Raw genomic sequence first — 21,946 nt, 5'->3', positions numbered from 1 at the left:
GTCCGAGTCTCAGGGGCCTCACCTGCAAACCGGGGCGGGCACACCACCCACCTGTCAGAGTTGTTATGAGGGGTGAGTGGAAGGTGTACAGAGGGGCCCAGCGCAGCCCAGCCAGCCAGCTGGGCCAAGGACCTCGCCCCCACTAATAGAACCGCTATCTCCATCAGCACCCCGATCCCCCCCACCGTGGTACTGACAGCCCCGCGTGGTGTGGCCGCCCTGTCCCGCGTCCGTCCCCGACGCCTCTCTCTGCATCCATCTCCACGCCACCACCTCGCTCTCCTCCTGTTCACTTTCGGGGGTCCGGCGGCCAGCGCAGGGGCCACACAGCCCACGGCTGTCACCCATCCTTCCGAGGTGACCCTGTGTGCTTCTTCCTGTGATCCCTCCCTCCTTGTGGACCCCAGGCCTTGTAGATGCTTCCATCCTCGTGTCACTGATAAATGCACAGAGGCAGGTAACTTCACCTACAGCCAAGCGTACAGAGAGGTTAACCCCTGGCATCTATCTGGACAAAACTTTCATTCAAAAAGATACACGCACCCCAATGTCCACTGCAGCGCTATTCACAATAGCCAAGCCATGGAAACAACCTAAAGGTCCATCAAGAGATCAATGGATTAAGATGAAGTGGTGCATATATACAATGGACTATGACTCAGCCATAAAAAAGAAGAAAATAATGCCATTTTCAGCAACGTGGATGGAACTAGAGATTCTCAGTAAGTCAGTCTGACAAAGACAAATACCACATGATATCACTCATATGTGGAATCTCAACTATGGCACAAATGAACCCATCTACAGGCCAGAAACAGACTCACAGACATGGAACAGACTTGTGGTTGCCAAGGAGGAGGGGGAGGGAGTGGGCTGGGCTGGGAGTTTGGGGTTCGTAGATGCCAACTATGGCATTTAGAATGGCTCAGCAATGAGGTCCTGCTGTACAGCACAGGGAACTCTATCCAGTCTCCTGGGACGGAACATGAGGGAAGAGAAGATAAGAAAAGGAAGTCGTATATATATATGTATATATATATACATATATATATATGACTGGCTCACTCTGCTGTTCAGCAGAAATTAACACAATGCTATAAATCAACTATATTTTAAAAATGTATAAAAAATTTAAAAAATGAATTTTCAACTGCTTTGTACTTCATTAAAAAATGGACCTGAAAACCAACTTGGAAAGTCATTTTTCCAGGTGTCAAGTGAACAATGATGAAAATACAGGCGAGCAGATTTGGCGACTGTGTGGAAAACGGCTGCTTTCCCAGGCTAGTGGGGAGAATGTGATTTATTATAACCGCCCTGGCACGTTCTTTTGGCCAAAGGCATTCCCGTCTAATATGCGCGTGCCCTCCGACCCCGCCGCCCCAGCCTGGGAAGATCCCCGGCAGATACTCCCAGGGGGACAGCCCCTCACGCGGCGGTCCGGGCAGCCCTGCTGGGGGAGTGACCAGCGGGAAAGTTGCGGGATGTGTGTGCTGGGATGTGAACAGTGCCACAGCAGCAGGACCTTGCAGCCCCAGGACCTCAGTTCTCCGCGTGGTGGAGAAATGACGTCCTGAAGCCTCTTTGGTGTCAGGTTCTACACTAAGTGAACGAGAGCTGCATTAAACACCGGTGCAGGAAACACTTCCCAAATTTGAGCCCACAGAGCCCACTTACTCGTCCACTGATTGACCATTTAAAAAATGTTTCGGGAGTTCCCGTTGTGGCACAGTGGAAACAAATCCGACAAGGAACCATGAGGTTTCGTGTTCCATCCCTGGCCTCGCTCTGTGGGGTAAGGATCCTGTGTGGTGGTGCGCTGTGGTGTAGGTTGCAGACCCGGCTCAGATCCTGCGTTGCTGTGGCTCTGGTGGAGGCCGGCGGCTGTAGCCTGGACTCGACCTCTAGGCTGGGGACCTCCCTATGCCAGGGGTGTGGCCCTAAAAAGCACACGTGCACATGCACACACACAGACCATGTTTTGGCCTCGAGATACAAACTCTTGCCTTTGGAATGGATAAGCAATGAGCTCCTGCTCTGGAGCCTGGAAACTACGTCTAAACACTTAGGATGGAGCACGATAATGTGAGAAAAAAGAATGTGTTCATGTGTGTGTAACCAGGTCACCTTGCCAGACAGCAGAAAACTGGCAGAACCCTGCAAACCAGTTATAATGGAAAAAATAAAAATCATTATTAAAAAACCCCCAAATGTTTTGGCCTCAAGTAGGCAGGGGATCAAACCCGTGCCCCACAGTGACGGCATGGAGCCCTTAACTGCCAGGCCGCCAGGGAACGCCAACTTATTTACCTTCTAGAAACGTCTCCCCAATACTTGCTGTGTGCCAGACCGTCCGTCCGAGAATGATGGGAAGTGGAGAATGTCTGGGGTCAGAAAGTGTCTATTTCTGACAGAATGTCCGTCAAAGGCCGCCTTGGAGAGCAGTTTGACAGCGTCTAGAACAGCCGGTGAAGTCCCCCCCCCACCCACCCACTACGCCCCCTTGGGGATCTGTGCCCCGGGACAGACTCTTACACACGCGGGAGACCAGCTCCTCGAGGTGCTGGTTGACCTGATGGACGGTGACTGAGCAGAAGCCATGGACTGGGTGATGCTTTGGGCACTGGTGGCGTCCAGGTTCCCCGCCCAGCGGCAGGAGGAAGGGTAAGTTAAGCAGGTATGTCCACCCCATGGAATGGGGTGGCAGTTTGAGAGCAAGGAGGAGAAAATGGGGCAACGGACAGAATGATTCGTGGACCTCAGCCCCCCACTCCGTCCTCACTCCGTGGCTCACGTTCCTTTTTCCTTTGGCTGCCCCACGGCTCGCAGAGGTTCCCGGGCCAGGGATAGAACCCGTGCCACAGCAGTGACACCACCAGATCCTTAACCCCCAGGGAGCTCCCATTTCATGTATGTGTTGCCCTCACCTTCTCCCAAATGCTTCCTCTCCCCTCTCTCTGCTCACGGCTTGTCGCCGGCATTCTTTTGGACCCGGGAAGGTGGGCCTTATGTGGGGTTGTCATCAGAACATGGGGGCAGATCCGCCGGGTTCCGGCAGACCTGGGGCCAGGGGGCGTGTAGAACCCGTCACCTCCACAAGGAGCTTTGTAGAAGCCCCTGCTTCTGGGGAGCCAGGGCGTTCCATCCCCACCCTCCAACTTCAGAACTGGAAATTTCTAGCCCTCCCCCCCGCCCTCCAGGCTGGGCTCTGTCCCTGCAGCCCCCACCTCTCTTCTGCCACGGTCTGATCGGGCTGCAGTTTCCGTGGCAACGGCCCTCCTTGGCACATCAGGTGACAGCTCTTGAGGGAAAACAGATGACAAAGACCCAGCCTGGGCCTGGGGAGGGGGAGGGAACCGCTGGGGGAGGGCTCCCACCTGCAGCCCCTCCGCCCCCACCTAGGGTCAGGCCTGTCTTTTGTGCACATTCCCGCTCATCTCAGACGGGGTCACTGCAGAAGAAAAAGAACTGGCTCTTTGGGTCTCCGCGGGCCCCCCAGGCCTCCCCAGCCTCCTGCAAGAGCCAGGGACGTTGTTCTTAGCTTTTCTGCCCGTGCTGATTCGATTCCTCCAACTGATCCACCGAGCCCGATGGGGGGGACGCCTCCTCTGCAGCCAGGGCTGCAGTGGGGGTGGGGGATCCGTGCCTGCCCGAGACCCTCATGTCCGGGGCGTCCATTCGCCTGGCGTGCTTTTGACCACTGGACAGTAGAGACGGAGGGCTGGCCCTGTGCTGGGTGACAGGCCAGCAGTGTGGATGCAGCAGAACCATCAAGAAGCCCCTTCTCCTCGGGAACTTTTATTCTAGTCAGGTTACAGACCATGGACTTAGTCACTACTCCCTGGTTTGCTTTTTTTTACATTTTAAAAATTATAGTTGACTTCTGCTTTTTTTTTTTAATGTTTCACTTTTCTCCTTTAAAGCCCTTCTGGCCATCTATATATTCTGAAGTTCACTTTTCCCAGATGTTTTGTTCACCTCTTACAAACAAAGGTGTCACCTAAAAGACTGCATTTCTTTGACTCCCACTGGGTTGTACGTAGCTCTGCCCATTTGCTCACTTTACTCTGGCTGATGTTATTTTCTATTTCTTCTGTACCTGTATTTTTGGCTCTTGTGGAGTCAGGTGAAATTTACCTTTTTCCTTCCAAGGCTGTGAGTTTAGAGGTGTGTTTCCTGAGCCCTTCTCCACACAAGGTATAAACACATTCACTCGAGCTTTCTGGCGGCGAGTAGAAAAGCCCCAAGGCTGTCCTCCTCCTCCCCTTCCGATCGGCTCTTGGGTATTCAGCGTCCAAAGAGTGTTCCAGAAAGGACACTGGTGGCCATCATGGCATATCCATGAAGGTGCCATGACCCTAGTTTTGAGAACAGGATGCACTCATTGGTACCCGTATTCACATCCTCAAAATGTGTGACGATCCTATTATGTGCCAGGCATTCTGGGCAGGGATCTTTGTGGTAATCAATGTCTTTAAGGGACTGACTTTTTTTCCCCTTCTTTGTCTTGGATGTTCTCGTGGCCTGCGGAAGTCCCCAGGCCAGGGATCGAACAAGCCCCACGGCAGTGACCCAAGCCAGTGCAGTGACAACGCCAGATCCTGGACCTCTGGCGAGCAGGGGTGCTGACATTCCTTTTTTATGATGTATTCCCCATGCCTCGAATGACCCCTGGCACAAAGTCATCCTCCCACAAACCTTTGCTAAATGAATCCTTAAAAAAAAAAAAAAAAAAAAAGTCTTGTTTGAAGGAGCGAATGTCACTGGAGCTCAGCTCTCGGACCAAAGAACATGACTTTTCCCGTGTTTGCTTTTTTTCCGTCCCACTGGCTCCCAGACCTGTGGGCCCATTTTTGTTGAATAAATGAATAAATAAAAGAGCAAGGAGAAGAAACGCTAATGCTGTGTTCTTGGTCCTTAAAAGACGCAGGTGATTTTCTCACAGGGTCCGGGGAGGCCCTCGCGGGCGAATTCGTGATCGTTTGCAAAACTCCCATCTCAGGGTGTGTGTGAAGGGGCACGGGGTCCCGCACAGGCCACCGAAGGAGGGCTGTGGGCTGGGTCCTCCCCGCCCCCAAGCTGCCCCTTCCCATCAGAGCACCGGCCTGGTCCCGCAAGAGGCGGCAGGCTGGCTGTTGCCATGGAAACGGCAGCTGGAGGGGGAAGGAGGGGGCTGCGGACTGCAGCACCGACCCTGGAATTTTCCAGGCGAGCACGCGGCAGGTGCCTGATAAACGTTTGTGGAAAGAATGAATGAGTGTGCCTCTCCTGCCCTCAGCCCAGCCCCCAGACATCCCGGGAAGGCTTCCTCCCCTCTGCAGGGTAAGACCTGGGTGTCAAGGTGTGGGTGCAGCCACGACTGCGCTCACCCTGGGGCCCTGGTTCACTGGATTGTTAGGGGAGCTCGAGCTGCTCCCGTGAAGCTGTGCAGCGCCTGGGAAAGAAGGCGGCCGGGAGCTGTGGCTGCAGAGGCTCTGCCGTTCTCTCAGAGCGAGGGCTTCCAGTCCCTGAGCCCTCTCTCCGTGGACGCACTGTCTCCTCTAACCTGCCGCACCGCAGTCCTCCGTAGGAATAACCCAGTTGTCGCTTCTCCTCTCCATGGACATTTAATTTTCATGGCAGAGAAGCCCCATCCGTGGCACAGTGCGTGGTACACGGATGGCACTGAACGAATACTCAATGGGCCCTCTTGAGCTGGAGTCCTTGTGGGGACAGGGGCAGTTCCCCGCTCCGCAGGTATTTATCCGGAAGCGGAGTGGCTGGGCTGGAGAGTGACCTCCTCGACCTCGGCATGGCTGACATTTGGGGAGAGTCGCTCTTGTTGGGGGTGGGGTGTCCTGCGTGTTGCAGGATGTTTGGCGCATTCCTGACCTCTGTTCACTTGATGCCACAGCACCCCTCCTCCCACGTGTGACCATCAACCGTCCCCAAGGCTTGCAAACACCCCTCCGGTGGAAGAGGCCAAAGTCACCCCCCCGGAACCAGTGGCTACAGAGAAGGCACACTGCCAGCCTTTCCAGACACTGGCGACTCGGCATTCTTCCTCCTCTGTACTTTCTTTCTATCTGTTCTCCCACGTTCCTGACCGTCTTTGTGGGACGGGACCTCACCCGGGTTTGTTTGGCTGAATTAATGGCCTCCGGATGCTGTGTTCTCTGGCCGTTTGGGCCCATGGAAAGGCGTTCAAACCGACCGCTAAAGGGCGGATCGGAAATGTGGCAACACCCCCCCCTTTCACACCAGCCTGCGAGGGGACAGCCTCTCCATGTTCACACCCTTACCCACGCCACCAATTTATGTTTTCGCATCTTTTTCCGTCTAGATGGGAGAGGGGACAGAGTTTGACTTTACACCGTTCGTCCGGCTCTAAGGGGAGTATCTTTCCAGGGGTCTTTATCACTGGGACTTGCTCGTGCAGCAGCAGCAGCTACCTCTCAACCTCTCCTGGTCGTTGCTTTTGTCTCTGGGACCTGTTTGCAGCCTTGGTCGATTCAGCGCCTCATTTTGGACAGCGGTGCAGCTGTTGGGGGCAGCGGGCGTGTTCAGTGTTTTCTCAGGGGTGTGTTTGGCCCGGGTCCCTCTGTGTTCAGCACGCACAGCGTCCTGTTTGCCAGCTCGTCCTTTGTGTGGGCTGCGTGTTGCCGTGCCCCTTGGGGAGCTGTTCACACCCCACGATCATTAGAGCACGGCTCTCCGCCTTGCGGTGGGGGTGGGCCGGCGGAGCGGGGCCGGCATGAAAAGAGGGCCGGTGCGGTGGGGAACCAGCCATGTGTCTGACGGGCAGGAACTGCCCAGCAGCCCGAACCCCAGGGCAGCCCATGCTCCAGAAGGGGAGGCAACGCCCCCCAGGAAGAAGGCTCAGCCCAGGCTGAGAGCCCAGTGGGCATCCCCGGCCTCCCCTCCGAGCAGTCATCTCGGGAATCTGCCAGGACCTTCTCCCCACGCAAGGGCCCCGGGACCCTGGCATGGCTGGTGAGGTGGCCAACCATCCCGGTTTTCAGGGCCCAGCAGGATCCCGGGGCCCTGTGAGGACCGAAAGCCTTGGCCGGCCTGCCGGGTGGAGTCCTCAGCACCAGGGACGCAGCACTAGCCACGCAGAGCCACAGTCAGCTCCCCAGGGGATCTGGTGAAGCTCTGCCCTGGGAGGCAGGGCTGAGAAGAGACAAGACTGGTGGAACCAAGCCTTGCCTGGCAGCATCCTGCCCACCTTCGGCTCGGCCCACCCGGGGGCCCCACCCCCACCCGGTCAGAGGACGCAGGGAGCTGGGATGCCTGGCCTCTCTCCTGGGAGTGCTAACAGTACCTCTTTTTTCTATTCTGGTGCTCGGACACCTTGGGGTCCTTCTGACCCGGCAGAGACCACCTCTGCCAGGGTCAGCCCCCTCCTAGAGGGTACCATCAACTGCCCTGGGAGCTGCCTTTTATTTGCAAACCAGCCCACGCAGAGCCCACTCTACCTCCGTCAGGATGACGCTCCACCTGCCCCATCACCCCCTGGAGGCATCGGTCACAGGGTGGCCCCTGCGCCCCTGTGCCCGCAAAAGCGATGCAGACCGGCTCCTGTGCACGCTCCCCACCGGCCCCACTCCCCCACAGCAGCCACGCCCAGGGCTTCGCTGGTGCCCAGGCTCCCTCTGCCTCCTGACCAAGCCTGGCGCTTCCCTGTGGGCCCCCTGCCGTGTGGGGGGCTGTCCCCTCGGCTCGGGGCCGGAAAGGAACCAACCACCTTTCCAGGGACACGTCTCCACATCGCTGACTCGGCCACACCTGCACACTCTTAAGTCTGTATTTTAAGACACAGGGTTCCCACGGGGCTGGGCTGGCTCAGCGACACCCAGAAAGCACTTGGTCAGGTCTGCACTTTATTTTCATCATGTCTGTTTTTTAGTTTTTTCAGGCCCACAGTGCGGCATATGGAAGCTCCTGGGCTAGGGGGTGAATTAGAGCTGCAGCTACCAGCTTCCGCCACGGCCACGGCAACTCAGGATCCTTAACCCACTGAGCAAGGCCAGAATCAAACCGACATCCTCACAGCGACTGCACTGGGTTCTTAACCCTCTGAGCTGCAATGGGAGCGCCTTTTTCCTCATTTTTATGTATGTATGTATGTATGTATTTTATCTTTAGGGCCACACCCTGGGCATACGGAGGTTCCCAGGCCAGGGGTCTAATCGGAGCTGCAGCCACCCGCCTACACCAGAGCCACAGCAACGCCAGATCCAAGCTGCACCTGCAACCTGCACCACAGCTCACAGATCCTTAACCCACTGAGTGAGGCCAGGGATTGAACCTGCATCCTCATGGATCCTAGTCGGGTTTGTTAACCATGGAGCCACGAAGGGAACTCCCCTTTTTCTTCAGTTTTAAACGTTTTATTGACGTGTAGTTGAGGGTCAATGCTAGGATCATGTCTGCGGTACAACGAGGCGGATCAGGGATCCATGAACACACATCCGTTCTCTTTCAATTCTTTGCCCACATGGGTCATCACCGAACCGAGGCTGCAGGTCCCTGGGCTGTGCAGCAGGTCCCTGAGGCCTGGCCGCTGCACACACCACAGTGTGCATGGAGTCTGCACTTTGCAAAGACCAGCCCAAGCACGGGCGGGGATGACAAGGGAGGGGACTGGGGGGGACAGTGAGGACGTGGGGCTTGTTCACCTGAGAGGTGAAGGGGTGCTGATGAGGGTGGCAAGGCCGCCTGGTGGGGCTGCAGGAGGGAGGTGCTCGGGCCGCCTGTGTCTCTGTCTCCCTCCAACAGGTCTGCCTGTGGTTTACCTGTGCCCTGACTGCTCGTCTCACAGGCGGGAGCCCCCGGCCACGAACACAGCCTCTCGTCCGCCCTCATTCTGAGCAGGAGGCCTGGGGTGCCCTCCCCAGACACGGAGACCCCCCCTCCCAGCCCGCGTCTCGCTGGGGCTGCTCCGAGCCGCTCCCAGCTCCTTGCCGACCTTCTCTTCCTCGTCTCCCGCAGGGATCTCCGTGGTCCTGCTTCCCTCCAGGGTTAAAACAGCCCTGTCCCCACAGGTCACGCTCCCTCTCCTTCCAGGATGGACGCCCACCGCAGCCGGGGCCGACGGCAAGGAAGCCTCAGCGTTTTCCAAGGAGGGCCCAGCAGGCGAGGGCTTCCTGGAGACGGCAGGCAGGGGTCTCTCTGGGGGGTTCATTCTAAAGGCTCCACCTTCAGGCGCTGCCGTGCCCACGGATGTGTGTGAGCATGGGCGCGTGTGCACTAACGTGTCGGGGCACAGATTCTTAAACGGGGCTGCCTGGGTGTGCTTGAGCTGCGTCTCAGAGTCTGGGGGGCCTGCATGTATGGAGCATGGGCTGTGTACCGGACTTGTGACACCGCGTCAGCAGAAGGGTGCTTGTAGGGTTACCAGCTCTTCCTACAAAGAGAGGAAAAACTTGGTCACAGCAGGATTTGACATGCTTTCCCAGAGAGCTGAGCGATGGGTGGCCGGTGTTTGCGGAGAAGGTGCTGCCAAGTTTGCTTAAGAGGCCCTGCCGGCATCGTACTTGGGCAAGAGATGGTTCCTATACTGAGAGGCCCTGGACGTCTGAGATGTACTGGGGAAGGGGTTCCTGCCCCCAAACGAGGCATAAACACACAGGGAGACGAACGTGACAAGTGACGCGATCTCCGACGCGTGGGGACATCCTGGTCTTCGCCGATGCGCTTCCCTTTTCTCTACAGGGAGAACTTAGGAACCGTGACAGGGAACCGATTATGAGAGAAGCAGCATGTCTGCTTTAGCAACGGGCATCTGCAGAGCGGCGTCTGCAGTGGGCTTCTTTCGGAAAGAAACTCTCCCCTTACGCAGATGAGGAGAAAAAACATTCGCATATATAGGGTTTATATAGATATATGTACATATGTTTATACAGAAATATAGACGTTTATAGAGAAATAGATGTTCTATATATGTTTATAGAGAGATATGTATGCTTATAGAGATATATGTTTATGTGGAAATATATGATTATATAGAAATACACATGTGTAGAGAGAAATATGTTTATAGAGAGATATCTGTTTATAGAGATGTGTTTATAGATGTATATGTTTATACAGAAAAATATGATTATATAGAAATACACATGTTTATGGAGAAATGTGTTTACAGAGAGATATATGTTTATGGAGAAATATGTTTATACAGAAATACATGTTTATAGAAAAATACAGAGAGACATATGTTTACAGAGAAATCTATCTCGGATCAGGGGCCATTCCAAGGCTGCCCTGTGGGCTTCTCCGGTCCGGGGACATCGGCGAAGCTCCGCCCCAGGAGGACCGATCTCGGGTCCCTCCACAGTCCCCATTTTCTACCCCGCGGGGGCCCCTCTCCAGGCTCCTGGCCACACTGCGGCCCGCCCTTGCCCCCCTGCAGGCCGAGCTCCCACGGCGGGTTCCCGCGTGGCCTTGGCCTGCTCGCGACCGGGTGAGTCCAGGTGAGTCCCGCGGCCCCGCCGGCCGGGCCTCCGCCCCCGCGCCCCCCTCGGCCGGAGTGACCTTTGCGCTAGACTGACCGTCAAGAGCGGCCGCCTCGAGGGGCCGCGTCTGCTCTGGTCGTTCCCTAATCCAATTGGTCGGATTGATTCTTCATTAGCGCAGCCCAGGCGCCCGGAGAGCAGGCAGGAGGGGACCGGCCTGGCACGCTGGGGCGCTGGGCTAATTGGGAACCAGACAATGAGCCGCAAGCACGGCGAACCCCAGGAGCGCCTGGCGCGCTCCGGCTCCGAGGAAGCACCGAGTTCTCTTCCTCGCGAAAACCCAACGTTCTGAAGACACACGTCACATCGCCGGGACGCCCTCGTCGGTGAGAAAAGCGGGATGATAAACTGCACAACTATAGACGGCCTGGATTTCAAGGAAAAATGTACAGGCCTGTCCCTGCAGTGGATGCGACCGACCAGAGACCTGAAGCCACAGAGCAGAAGGGATGTGGCTCAGCCGCCGGCAGGGAGTGAAATTCAGGAGTCGGGCAGATCTTGAGGCCCTTCCATCCCCTTTGGCCCAGGACCTGGACCTCCTGGAGGCTTTCAGGCCTCCGTGTGTGTGTGTGTGTGTGTGTGTGCGCCTGCGCCTTCGTGTGTGTGTTTTCCGGAAGAGTGAAATGTTAGAAAAACACCTTCCCTTCAGAGGCACACAGAGCTCTCTCCTCTCCCCAGGAGCTCTCCACGCACCTACGTGGAAGACTCTCATGTATTTTATTTTTTTGCCGTGCCCATAGCCCTTGGAAGTTCTGAGGCCAGGGACTGAACCCGAGCCACAGCAGCTACCCTAGCCGCTGCAGTGACAGCGCTGGGTCCTTAACCTGCTGTGCCGCCAGGGAACTCCCGGGTAGAACCCTTTATATGTTCAAACCTTCCCTTTCTCAGGGAGGGCGGCTGCCAGCCCGCTTCCCTGAGGGGAAGCGATGTATGTCCCAGTATCGGTCAGAGCCCTGCCAGAGAAACAGACCAGTGGTGTCCTGGGCTGAGGTGTGCTCCCCTGTTCATACGTACTCGTCCGAACGCCCAGGACTAAGGACGTGGCTGTGTCTGGAGGAGGGACCTCATGAGAGACGATGAAAAGTGAAATGAAGCCCTGTGCTTGGGCCTGACCCAATCCGACTGGTGTCCTTCCAAGAGCAGATGAGGACACGAACACACAGAGGGACGGCCACATGAGGATATGGTGGCAAGGTCCCCTGTCACCTGCAGGCCGGGGAGAGGGGCCTCAGGAGGGACCAGCCCTGCCCTCCCCTGATCTCTACAGCCGTGGGAGAATCAGCGCCTGGGGTACCTTACTATGGCAGCTCTGGTGAACTCCTATCGTATGTATATTATACATGATGTGTGTGCAGACCACATACACTGTATATGAGGTGTGTCCATACATGATATATATCATACATGTGCCCATATATCCCATATGCTATATGGGATTGGGGGGTATTATAGCATATATTATACATGATGTACAGATACCATACATACATTATATGTGATGTGTGTGTGTATCTGTATTATACGTGATGCGTGTAAATCATATATATTACACATGATGCGCACATATGCATTATATATATTATATGCGTGTATATATATCCCATACACTACATATGATGTGTGTCTATCATATACATTCCATATGGTGTACACACATGGCATATATGTGTGTATATCACATATATGTGGTGTGTATATATGTCATACATTATATATGATGTGTACATATATGTGATGTGCATATATCATATAACAGTGCACATATACATTATATATTATATATAACATAAAATCATATATGATGTGTGTATATACCCTACACACTACATATGATGCATGTCTATCCTATAGATTATATATGAAGCGTATGTATGTACCATACTATGGAAGATGTGTGTATATATCATGTATGTTACATATGATGTGTATACCTGCATTATATGTGATCTGTGCACGTATCGTACATCTCATACAGGGTGTATATATCATATATACGTTATATGATGAGTCTATACCATATATCCATTACACACGATGTGTACCTGTCATATACATCATATATGATGTGTACATGTTCTATGACTTTATGTAACATGTATACATCATACATGATGTGAATATACCTTATATATTATACATGATGTGAGGAGATATCATATATATGGTGTCTAGATAGCTATAGATTTACAGCCCTATTTATATCAATTATATCAATAATATAGATTATATTGATAGAGAGAAAGAGAGGTCGGTATGTTGGTGTTCTGCAGGTGTTAAGGGACTCCTTTTAAGGCACTGGCTCCCAGGACTGTGGTCGGGCAGGCCTGGGGTTGGCAGGGCTGGCCAGTAGGCTGGAGACCCGGGCAGCAGTTGATGCTGCAGGCGGACCCAGAACTCCTCTTGCTCAAGGAAGCCTCGGTGTTGGCCCTTCAGGCCTCTCAACTGGGCAGAGGGCCCACCTGCATTCTGGAGGAAAGTCTCCCTATTCAAAGCCAACCGACTGTAGATGCCACCCACGTCTAGGAAACACCTTCACGGCTACGCCGGGGTTGGGGTGCGACAGCACACCTCGGGGATGGAGCCCGGCCAAGCCGACACACCAAACAAAGCGGCAACCGCTCCGCAGGCCTGGCTCCCCTCCTGACATCCCATCAGTCGGCTGGGCTGTCAAATCCACCCCCACCCCCCTGTCCCCCAACTCAGACCCGTCCCCACGGCCAGGGCTCCCTCCTGAGACGGGTGATCCGTCTTCTCCTCACGGTCTCAGAAAGACACCTGCCTCCATTTCCCGGGGAAGACACGTCCTGCGTTCACGTGGCTCTTTAGGCAGAGATCCGACCCCATAGCCCGATCTGCAGGCAATCTAAGGTCTGGAATTCCCACGCGGGAGGGGGCCGAGGCCCTGGGATCGGGGAAGTGTATTAACTTGCAGGGACCAACAAACAGAGCAGCTCCAACCACCGGACGTGCTGTCTCCATGTTCCGGAGGGTGGACAAGAGGAATCTAGGCAGCGGCAGGGTTGGTCTCCCGGGGATGGGGAGGGAAGCCGCCCCCAGCCTCTCCTTGTTTGCAAGCCGCCAAGACGTCTTGTCACTATGTCTTGCCGTGTCTGTGCCCAATTTCCTCTTCTCATAAGGACAGAGATCCTGCTGGACTCGGACCCACCCCAACACCCTTGTTTTAACTCGATTTCCCTGTAAAGACCCGTCTCCAAGTCAGGTTACACACTGGGGGGGCGACGGGTTAGGAGTTCAGCATGTGAATTTTGGGGGGGTGCAGTTCCACCCCTAAGAGGAAGCAGAGTCATTTGCCCTCAGGCTGTGTTTCCACCAAGTTATGAACTATTATGCAAAACAGGCACAGTGGTAATGGCCAAGTGAAAGGCACACCGACCCCAGCAGAGCAGGACGTGTGTGTGAATTTAATTAGACGCCGCCGGAGGCGAAGTGGCAACCGCCAGCGCTGCTCACAGATTTGGCTGTGGATTGAGCTGATTCCAGAAACTGAGTTCCACGGGTGAATTCAGGATGAGGCTAGAGCCATAGCTGATTCCCATGAATCAGGGAAACCAGAAAATCATCAAAAGGGGAAGGGTTTCCGTTCCCTGTTCCCCCCCAAAAGAGAAAAAACAAGACCCCACCCCCAAAGGATGACTGACAAGACCAGAGAAACGACGACAACCAGAGCAGAGCCTCCGCGGTTTGGGAACAGCCGTCTGCACACGGGCCAGGTCTGTGCTGTTTCTAAGAAAACTGTTCCATTCCCGCGCTGGACGGAGACCTCGCCATCGCTGGGCGTCCGGCCGGGAGTTCAGCTTGTGAACCACAGAGGAAGCTCCACGTGGGTCGTTGAACTGACGTTTCTTCTGGCAGCTGGCCTTCCCGCTGCTCCTTCCAGGGGCCCTGGGCATCAAGTCAGAAATGTCACTCTCTCCTGAATCCCTTTCCTCCTCCGGTTTGGCCCGCGGTCCTCCTGGAGGACCGGAGTCTGGGGCATCCCTGAGTTGGGGGGGGGGCAGGGCCAGAGGACGCCATCCTCACTCATCCCAAGACCACACGGGGGAACATTCTATCATCTGGGGCTGGGGGCGCGGGGGCACACACCATGATGCTAAAACCAAAACAGAAACAAAAATGTCAAGTGTGACTCCCAAATCATTGAAAATCTCCTCACGGAGAGGAGGAGAAAGCTGAAAACCAGTCAGAAGGAAACGGGGGCAACCGTTGCAAAATCCAAGACCCTCGAAGGCCATAAATGCTGACGGACAATTTTTAGGGACAAGTCCGTAAGGAAAAGCTGAACGTCAGCATCGCAAAAAGGCGGGCAAGGATCTCAACGCAAGATCAAAGAGTGATGAAAGCTGGTCCCTCTCACTGGTCACCCCAGAGCTGGACGGAACATCAACAGCAGAGACCACCTCTCTCTACCCAACCGGCAGGAACGGGAAGGCACAGGGCTTTAGACTCGCAACACCAGGGAGATGGCGGATAGAAAGGTGGGTGCTGGCAGCAGCACTCCTCCCCAGAGCCCCCAGTGGGGGCAGCCTGCGGGTAAGAGGAAGGTAGATAAATGGACTGTGCTCTGTCCATGTCATGACTACCACCAGGTGCTAAGAAGCAGCAAAGCGTTAGGTCATTTTTTGCTTTTTAGGGCCACGCCTTTGGTGTACCGAAGTTCCCCAGCTAGAGGCTGAATCGGAGCTGCACCTGCTGGCCGACACCACAGCCACAGCCACGCAGGATCAGAGCCAGGTCTTCAACCTACACCACGGGTTGTGGCAACGTCGGATCCTTAACCCACAGAGTGGATTGAACCCAGGTCCTTGGGAACACTGCTGGGTTCCCAACGGGAAGTCCAAAATGTTAGTTATTTAATAATTAATGTAACTAAACAAAATGTTAATACAATACAGGCATGGATGCGTCTCAAAAGCATCATGCTGGGAGAAGAAAGTCAAATGCACCAGACTGCAGGATTCCACTTGCACCAAAGCCTAGAAAGGTGAAAGCGCAGTGGCTGAGAACAGAGCAAAGGCTTCGGTGCAGGGTTGGGGAGAGGGGCTCTGGGGCAGTCGGGCACAGGGGACTATGGGCGGAACTCAACACTCTATGGTTTTTTCGTTCTTGCTTTTGCTTTTGTTTTTTTGTTTGTTTGTTTTTTTGCTTTTTAGGGCCGCACCCGAGGCATATGGAGGTTCCCAGACTAGGGGTCTAATCGAAGCTACAGCTGCCGGCCTTCACCAGAGCCACAGCAACACTGGATCTGAGCCAAGTCTGCGACCTACACCATAGCTCACGGCAGCGCTGGATCTTCACCCACTGAGCGAGGCCAGGGATGCAACCACAACCTCATGGCTCCTAGTCGGATTCGTTTCCGCTGCATCGTGACGGGAGCTCCCGGTGTCTTGACTTATGTCTTGACTGTGATGGCGGTTCCGTGACTGAACACACTACTGCATGTCTCAAACTGTGCACTGAAAGTGGGTCAATCAGAGTATACGTACATCACATCTCCACAAAGCTGAAGGATTTAAAAAACCCTCCAACTTCAACTTCGCGAATACTCGTTCCATGATGAGAAGATCATTCTTAGGGCACATGGTGCTGGCAGGGTCGGGGTGGGGAGACAGGGCTTCGGCCCCTCTGCAAATTCTGCAAATGCCGATTAACCGCCTGCTGTGTGCTCGGCGGGGATCCTGAGCCCACCCACAGCTGACTCCGGAGCCTAGAGAATCCCTGCTCGGTGGCCTTGGTGGCCTTGGTTTCCATGGCAACGGCTGGAGTTTGCATCTGCTGGTCACAGAGGCGGTGGGGATGGGGTGGGTGGGGGGAGGGGCAGGGCGCGCCCTCAGGGCTCACACCGTGGTGTGGGTACACCTTAAAAACGGGTTTTTTTTTTTAATTAAGAAGAATTTTACTCAAGCATAGTTGGCTTGCAGTGTTGTCTGGATTTCTGCTGTGGGGCACAGTGACCCAGCCACACACACACACATACGTCCTTTGTCTCGCGTTATCCCCACCAGGTTCTGGCCCTGGAGACGGGATGCAGCTCCCTGGGCTGCGCAGCAGGGCCTCGCCGCTCGCCCGTCTAAACGTCACAGCTGGCAGCGGGCTAAGTTCTGCAGGAAGGAGGACGTGGGAAGCATGGGATGTGTGCTGGAGCAAGAAGTCTTGCCTCCATGGGAACTAACTGGGGGTCGCTTCCTCGGGAAAGGGAGCTACAGAGAGGATCCTGGGCGGACCCCAGGCCCTCAGAGAAGGCGCCGGCGCCTGAGAGGCTCTTCATCCAGACCCATGCTTGCAGGTTGCGTCTCCAGGACTCGTGTCGGCTCTTGGGTTGGTTCTTTCTCCTCCTGTCCCCTGATTATGCTCAGCGATTTGTTTCTGCACAATCCCAGCCTCCTGACCCACAGCCCAGCCCTCCCTCTGGAGCCGCAGGCAGACTCCACATCCCAGGAGGCTGGATCGTTCAAGCGCAGCAGCAGCGCATTCTCAAGGGATCCCGAGAACCGAGAAACCAAGTCCGGCGCCAGCGGTGGGGGCAGATCAAATCGCCCCGGAAGATATCTTCAGCCACTCCACTCCGTCCTGAGTAACTCCCAGCTCCTCTCCACTCTCCCCTAAAAGTCTGCCCTGACCCTGGCCTCGCTCCACAGGGGCTCAGAGCAGTGGGCTCCAATGCAGTCCTATGCAGACATAAATTGTTGGAACTTCCATTTGTATCTTTTTTTTTTTTTGGTCTTTTTGCTATTTCTTTGGGCCGCTCCCGCGGCATATGGAGGTTCCCAGGCTAGGGGTCGAATCGGAGCTGTAGCTGCCAAGCCTACGCCAGAGCCACAGCAACGCGGGATCGGAGCCGCGTCTGCAACCTACACCACAGCTCACGGCAACGCCGGATTGTTAACCCACTGAGCAAGGGCAGGGACCGAACCCGCAACCTCATGGTTCCTAGTCGGATTGGTTAACCACTGCGCCACGACGGGAACTCCCCATTTGTATCTTGATTTATACCCTGGACACGTTCTAAGTTTTATTTTGAACATAGCATTTTTCTGTGTATTTACCATTGATAAATAAATTGATACAAGTACATGAGAAGAATGAACCAAATCTTTTAATTCCAGACGTGCAAATGGCCCCAGCCAGCTCCCCTGGCATCACCCTTCCTCTCTCACTGCCCTTCTCCCACCTCTTCCCTGGGGCCAGAGTGATTCTCCAACACGGCATCTTTGACGGGGAGCCTCTCCGAGCTGGGCCGGTTTGGGCACCTGAGCCCTTAGTAGAGTTCAAAGCTGACCCCATCTTGTACAACGAAACTCCTCCGTCGACAGGACGGGCCAGGCTGTCCACACAGTTCCTCTGGCTACTGCCTGTGCCAGTCCTGCGCCCTGCCTGTTTTCTCAGATTGCACTTCCCCCACAGAAAGGCACATCTTAACTGGGTGTGGGTAGACCAGTTGTTCCAAAACCCTAGGGTGACCCATGAGCAGAGGTTCCCCACGGGCACTTCTCCAGAGGAGAGACGCGAGCAGCCCACAGGCTCAGGAAGAGATGCTCCGTGTCTTGAGCCGTCCAGGAAATTCCCATCCCAACCACAGGAGGTACCACTTCACACCTACGCTAATCCCGTGGCTGTCATCAAAGAGACAGATTTGAACGCGTGCTGGCAAGGAGGCTGAGAATCGGGGGCTCTCGGACACGCCGGCGGGGGTGTGCAATGGTGCAGCTGCTTTGCTGGACAACAGGGGCGGCTCCTTGAAGCGTGAGGATAGAATGACCGCACACCCCAAGTAGCCACGTCTCCATGTACACACTCGAGAGAAATGAACACACGACTCCTTACAAAGACTTGTCCATGGCTGTTCCCAGCAGCACGGCCCCCAAGGGCCGAAAAGTGAAAGCACGGGAAATCGCCATCAGCTTAGGAGCAGACAAATAAAGCGGGGTCTGTCCACACGGTGGACTCGATGTCGCCACGAGGAGGAGGTGAGTGCTGCCGCGTGCGACAACACCAACTCAGGAGCATTCCAGCACGGGAAAGAAGCCATCCACAGAAAGCCGTGCAGCGCCCGAGTCAGAACAGGACGTCTCGAGAGACAGAAAGTAGATCGTGTGTTGCTCGGGGCTGGGGGGCGTTGGGAGAGAATGAGCCGAGGATGTCTTCTCGGGGTGGACGTGCTAGCAGGGGTGGGGGTGGTGGTGGCTGCACTGCTCTGCAAATAGTCTAGAAACCATTTGAATTATCCTCTTTTTTTGTTTTGTTTTGTTTTTTTTCTCTTTTTGTCTTTTCTAGAGCCGCTTCCTGCAGCATATGGAGGGTCCCAGGCTAGGGGTCGAATTGGAGCTGTAGCCACCGGCCTATACCACAGCCACAGCAACGCGGGATCCGAGCCGCGTCTGCAACCTACACCACAGCTCATGGCAACGCCGGATCCTTAACCCAATGAGCAAGGCCAGGGATGGAACCTGCAACCTCATGGTTCCTAGTCGGATTCGCTAACCACCGACCACGACGGGAACTCCTGAATTGTCCTCTGTGAATGGGTGTGTTATAGAGCACGCAGACGACAGCACGATAAGGCTGTTACTGAAAAAGAAAAAAGTGAATGCGTGTTTGTTTTTGCTCTGACTGCACTACAGAGTCTTAGGCCTTTGGGGGTTGGCAGGCATCACGCGCCACAAGGCGAAGTATCCACACACAACCGCTTTCTGCATGGCGGGACCCGGACAGACCCCAGGATCGGAAACCCAGAAAGTGAGGGGGCAGGATATTCACCCGAGAAAGTGTGTGTGGGGGGGGAAAGCCAACGAAGGATGGACATTAGGGGCGCGGGCTGCGAAACAGACGGCTCGTGTTTCGTGTTTTTATGGTTGGAGGTCGAGGTCTTCAGAACACTGGCTGGGCTGTGCTCTTTCCGAGAAAGCCAGGCCCTTCCTGAGTTGGACGGCGACGGATATGCTGCCTGGATTCCCGTCCAGCCTTTAGCTCATTCACCGGGGAACATTCCCAGGGTGGGCTGCTGCACGGAGGTTTTGCCTGGCAACGGGGCCAGATGTTGACACTCAAACTACTTCTCGAGGACGCAGAGCCTCCCGTCCCTCCCGTCAGAAAGGCTCCTGCCATCTCAACCTCTTTTCTGTTTATGCAGGTTGGACCCCGATCCTTCTGTGGCAACACAGGCTGTCCTGAAGGACCCTAGAGCCATGTGCAGGACTGCCGTTCACGCCAGCCTGGAGCTTTCGGTTTTCCATCCGCCGCTGCTAATCGCCGCTTTAGTTCCTATTTTGGAGGAGGTGGGATGATTCCAACAAGACATTGCATGGAGCCCCGAGTATCAGAAATGCTCTCAGTGCAGCATGCCACTGGCATAAGACCTGCTAAGGAGCTACGTCACCTCCTGTTTTTCTTACCCAGGCCTCGAAACCCTTTGCGTGGCAGATCTCAAGTCAGTCCTGCCACGTTTAAAATACTTAGCAGCCCCAAGTGACCGACGCACCCCGACAGGGCAGCAGCCCTGGCGTTTGGTCTGAACGGGGAAAGCAGAGGTGGGGGCACAAGAGGGAACTCGAGGCCTCTGCTTCCCGTCTTGGCAAGAAACCCCAAGAGAAGTATTTCTGAAGCTACGGGATGAAGGGGGGTTTACGAAACGTGACAGAATGTCAACGAGCATCAAATAACAGCAAGCCCATAAATCCGACGCCCCAAGAGCTGAACATATGAGGGGAGCTTCCAGCGTCACCAAGGCTGAAATGGCCCCTCCAGGTGGACCATGTAGAAACGGAGAGGAAGAGGCAAGGGCTTAATTTCACTAAACCATGAAGAGCCAGGTTGGAGGGGAAGCTGCATACCAAAGCGGAGAAGGGGCCAAGAGCGAGACGCGACTATTTCCGGAGAGAATCTGCGCCTGTGCAGTAAACACAGACGAGGCGGGCGTCCCATCGCACGGGTGGCATCGAAACAGACACCTCAGCCCAAAGGCTTTGGGGGTTCTCCCGGGGCTCGGCAGCGGAAGGCCTGGGTATCGTCCCTGCAGTGGCTGGAGTCACTGCTGTGGTGTGGGCGTGATCCCCGGCCTAGAAACTTCCCCCTAACTCACATGCAGCCAGAAAATAAAAAATACACCACACCACTAAAAAAACGGGCCTGGGGAAGGTGATGTTTTGAAGAGACAAAGTTGAAAGAAGAGAATAGAGTCAGGAAGTCTGGGGAGTAATGGGCCGTCTCAAATGCGGGTGTGAGTGTGGCTTTGCTGACGGGCACCGACGTGGGAAAGGACGTGTGCTTTGACCCAGCAAGTCTACACCTGGGATTCTAATGTCCACGAACACACACAAGTGTTCAGAAACCTACAGAGCGGATATCCCCCTTTGGGACAGCAAGAAGCTGGCAACAGGTGTATGCAACGCCTGCTCAGAGGCAGCAACAGCAGTCACGATGGGACACTGGTGAGAGCAACATCAGCTCCTTCCTCCTGAGAGATCTTGTTTCTTGGGGAACATTTACCGTCATGGCAACACGTTCATTACAAAAGCAACCTCCATGCCAACTTTAAAAAAAACACTCCATCTATTCACTCACCCACATTTGCACCCCACAAACAGGATCTGCCGTGCACCAGACTCCGTGCTGGGTGAGGCACTGCGAGACTTCCAAGAACAAAAAACAAGCTGCCAAGAGAAAACAAAGAAAATGCCTCTTAAGAGCAGTTTGTGTTTTCCCTGTGGCTCCACCTTTACCCTCTGACCTGGAGAAATTCCCCGGGACGTGGGCGAGGCAACAACACAGTAAGACTCCTCCCAGCCTTCCCTCGTTCACAAGTATTGTTCAAGCGAAAAGCTGTGTCGGGCACTGTGCGAGGTGCTCAGAGAGACCGTGATGCCGAAAAGAAAAAACTATGTGGGGGGGGGGGCAGCCCAAACACCCATCAGGAGGACGCAGTCACGGTGACTGCCTCACCACGGCAAACGTCACCCGAATCAGCATGGAGAAACCGCAAGAGGATCCTGATCCCCGGTACCAAACTGCACGATGCTGTCACCAACCCCATGTCCACGACACCGCTGGGGCGACCCCCACCATGGTCAGGACGCCGCCCCTGACCTCGCACCCGTCCCCCCACAGCCGTGGCACCCCGCAGGCAGCCACTGGCGCGTGATGGCTTGGTTTAACTTTCCTCATTGCTCTCCCACCATCCGAAAGTACACCTTTCTTTTCTCCACGTTTCTTCATCATCTCCTGACTGAACGGACGTGAGAACGAAATGAGCAGGTTCTTAGAATCCGACGTTTCACTCATGTCTGTCCTGGGATGGACTGGAAACGTCCTTTCTTTTGGGGCTGTGCCGGCAGTGCGTGGAAGTTCCTGGGCCAGGGATCAGACCTGCGCCACAGCAGCCACCCGAGGCGTTGCAGTGACAAGGCTGGATCCTTCACCCGCTGGGCCCCAGGGGA

At 55.0% G+C, this 21,946-nt stretch overlaps 1 long non-coding RNA gene across 2 annotated transcripts; it reads right to left on the bottom strand.

Annotated features, from left to right (window-relative positions):
- Positions 1 to 8,366: 8,366 nt before the first annotated feature.
- LOC125134350 (uncharacterized) lies at positions 8,367 to 21,898 on the bottom strand. Of its 2 annotated transcripts, none has more exons than XR_007136613.1 (3): positions 21,701 to 21,898; positions 21,075 to 21,163; positions 8,367 to 9,388 (listed from the first exon to the last, which is right to left on the bottom strand). It is a non-coding gene; the product is annotated as an uncharacterized LOC125134350 (long non-coding RNA). The 2 variants fall into 2 exon arrangements; XR_007136614.1 differs by lacking the exon at positions 8,367 to 9,388 and adding an exon at positions 13,930 to 14,399.
- Positions 21,899 to 21,946: the final 48 nt, after the last annotated feature.

Source organism: Phacochoerus africanus, chromosome 8 (genome assembly GCF_016906955.1).
Source record: "Phacochoerus africanus isolate WHEZ1 chromosome 8, ROS_Pafr_v1, whole genome shotgun sequence".
NCBI lineage: Eukaryota > Metazoa > Chordata > Mammalia > Artiodactyla > Suidae > Phacochoerus > Phacochoerus africanus.
This window is presented reverse-complemented; position numbering and strand designations above follow the sequence as displayed.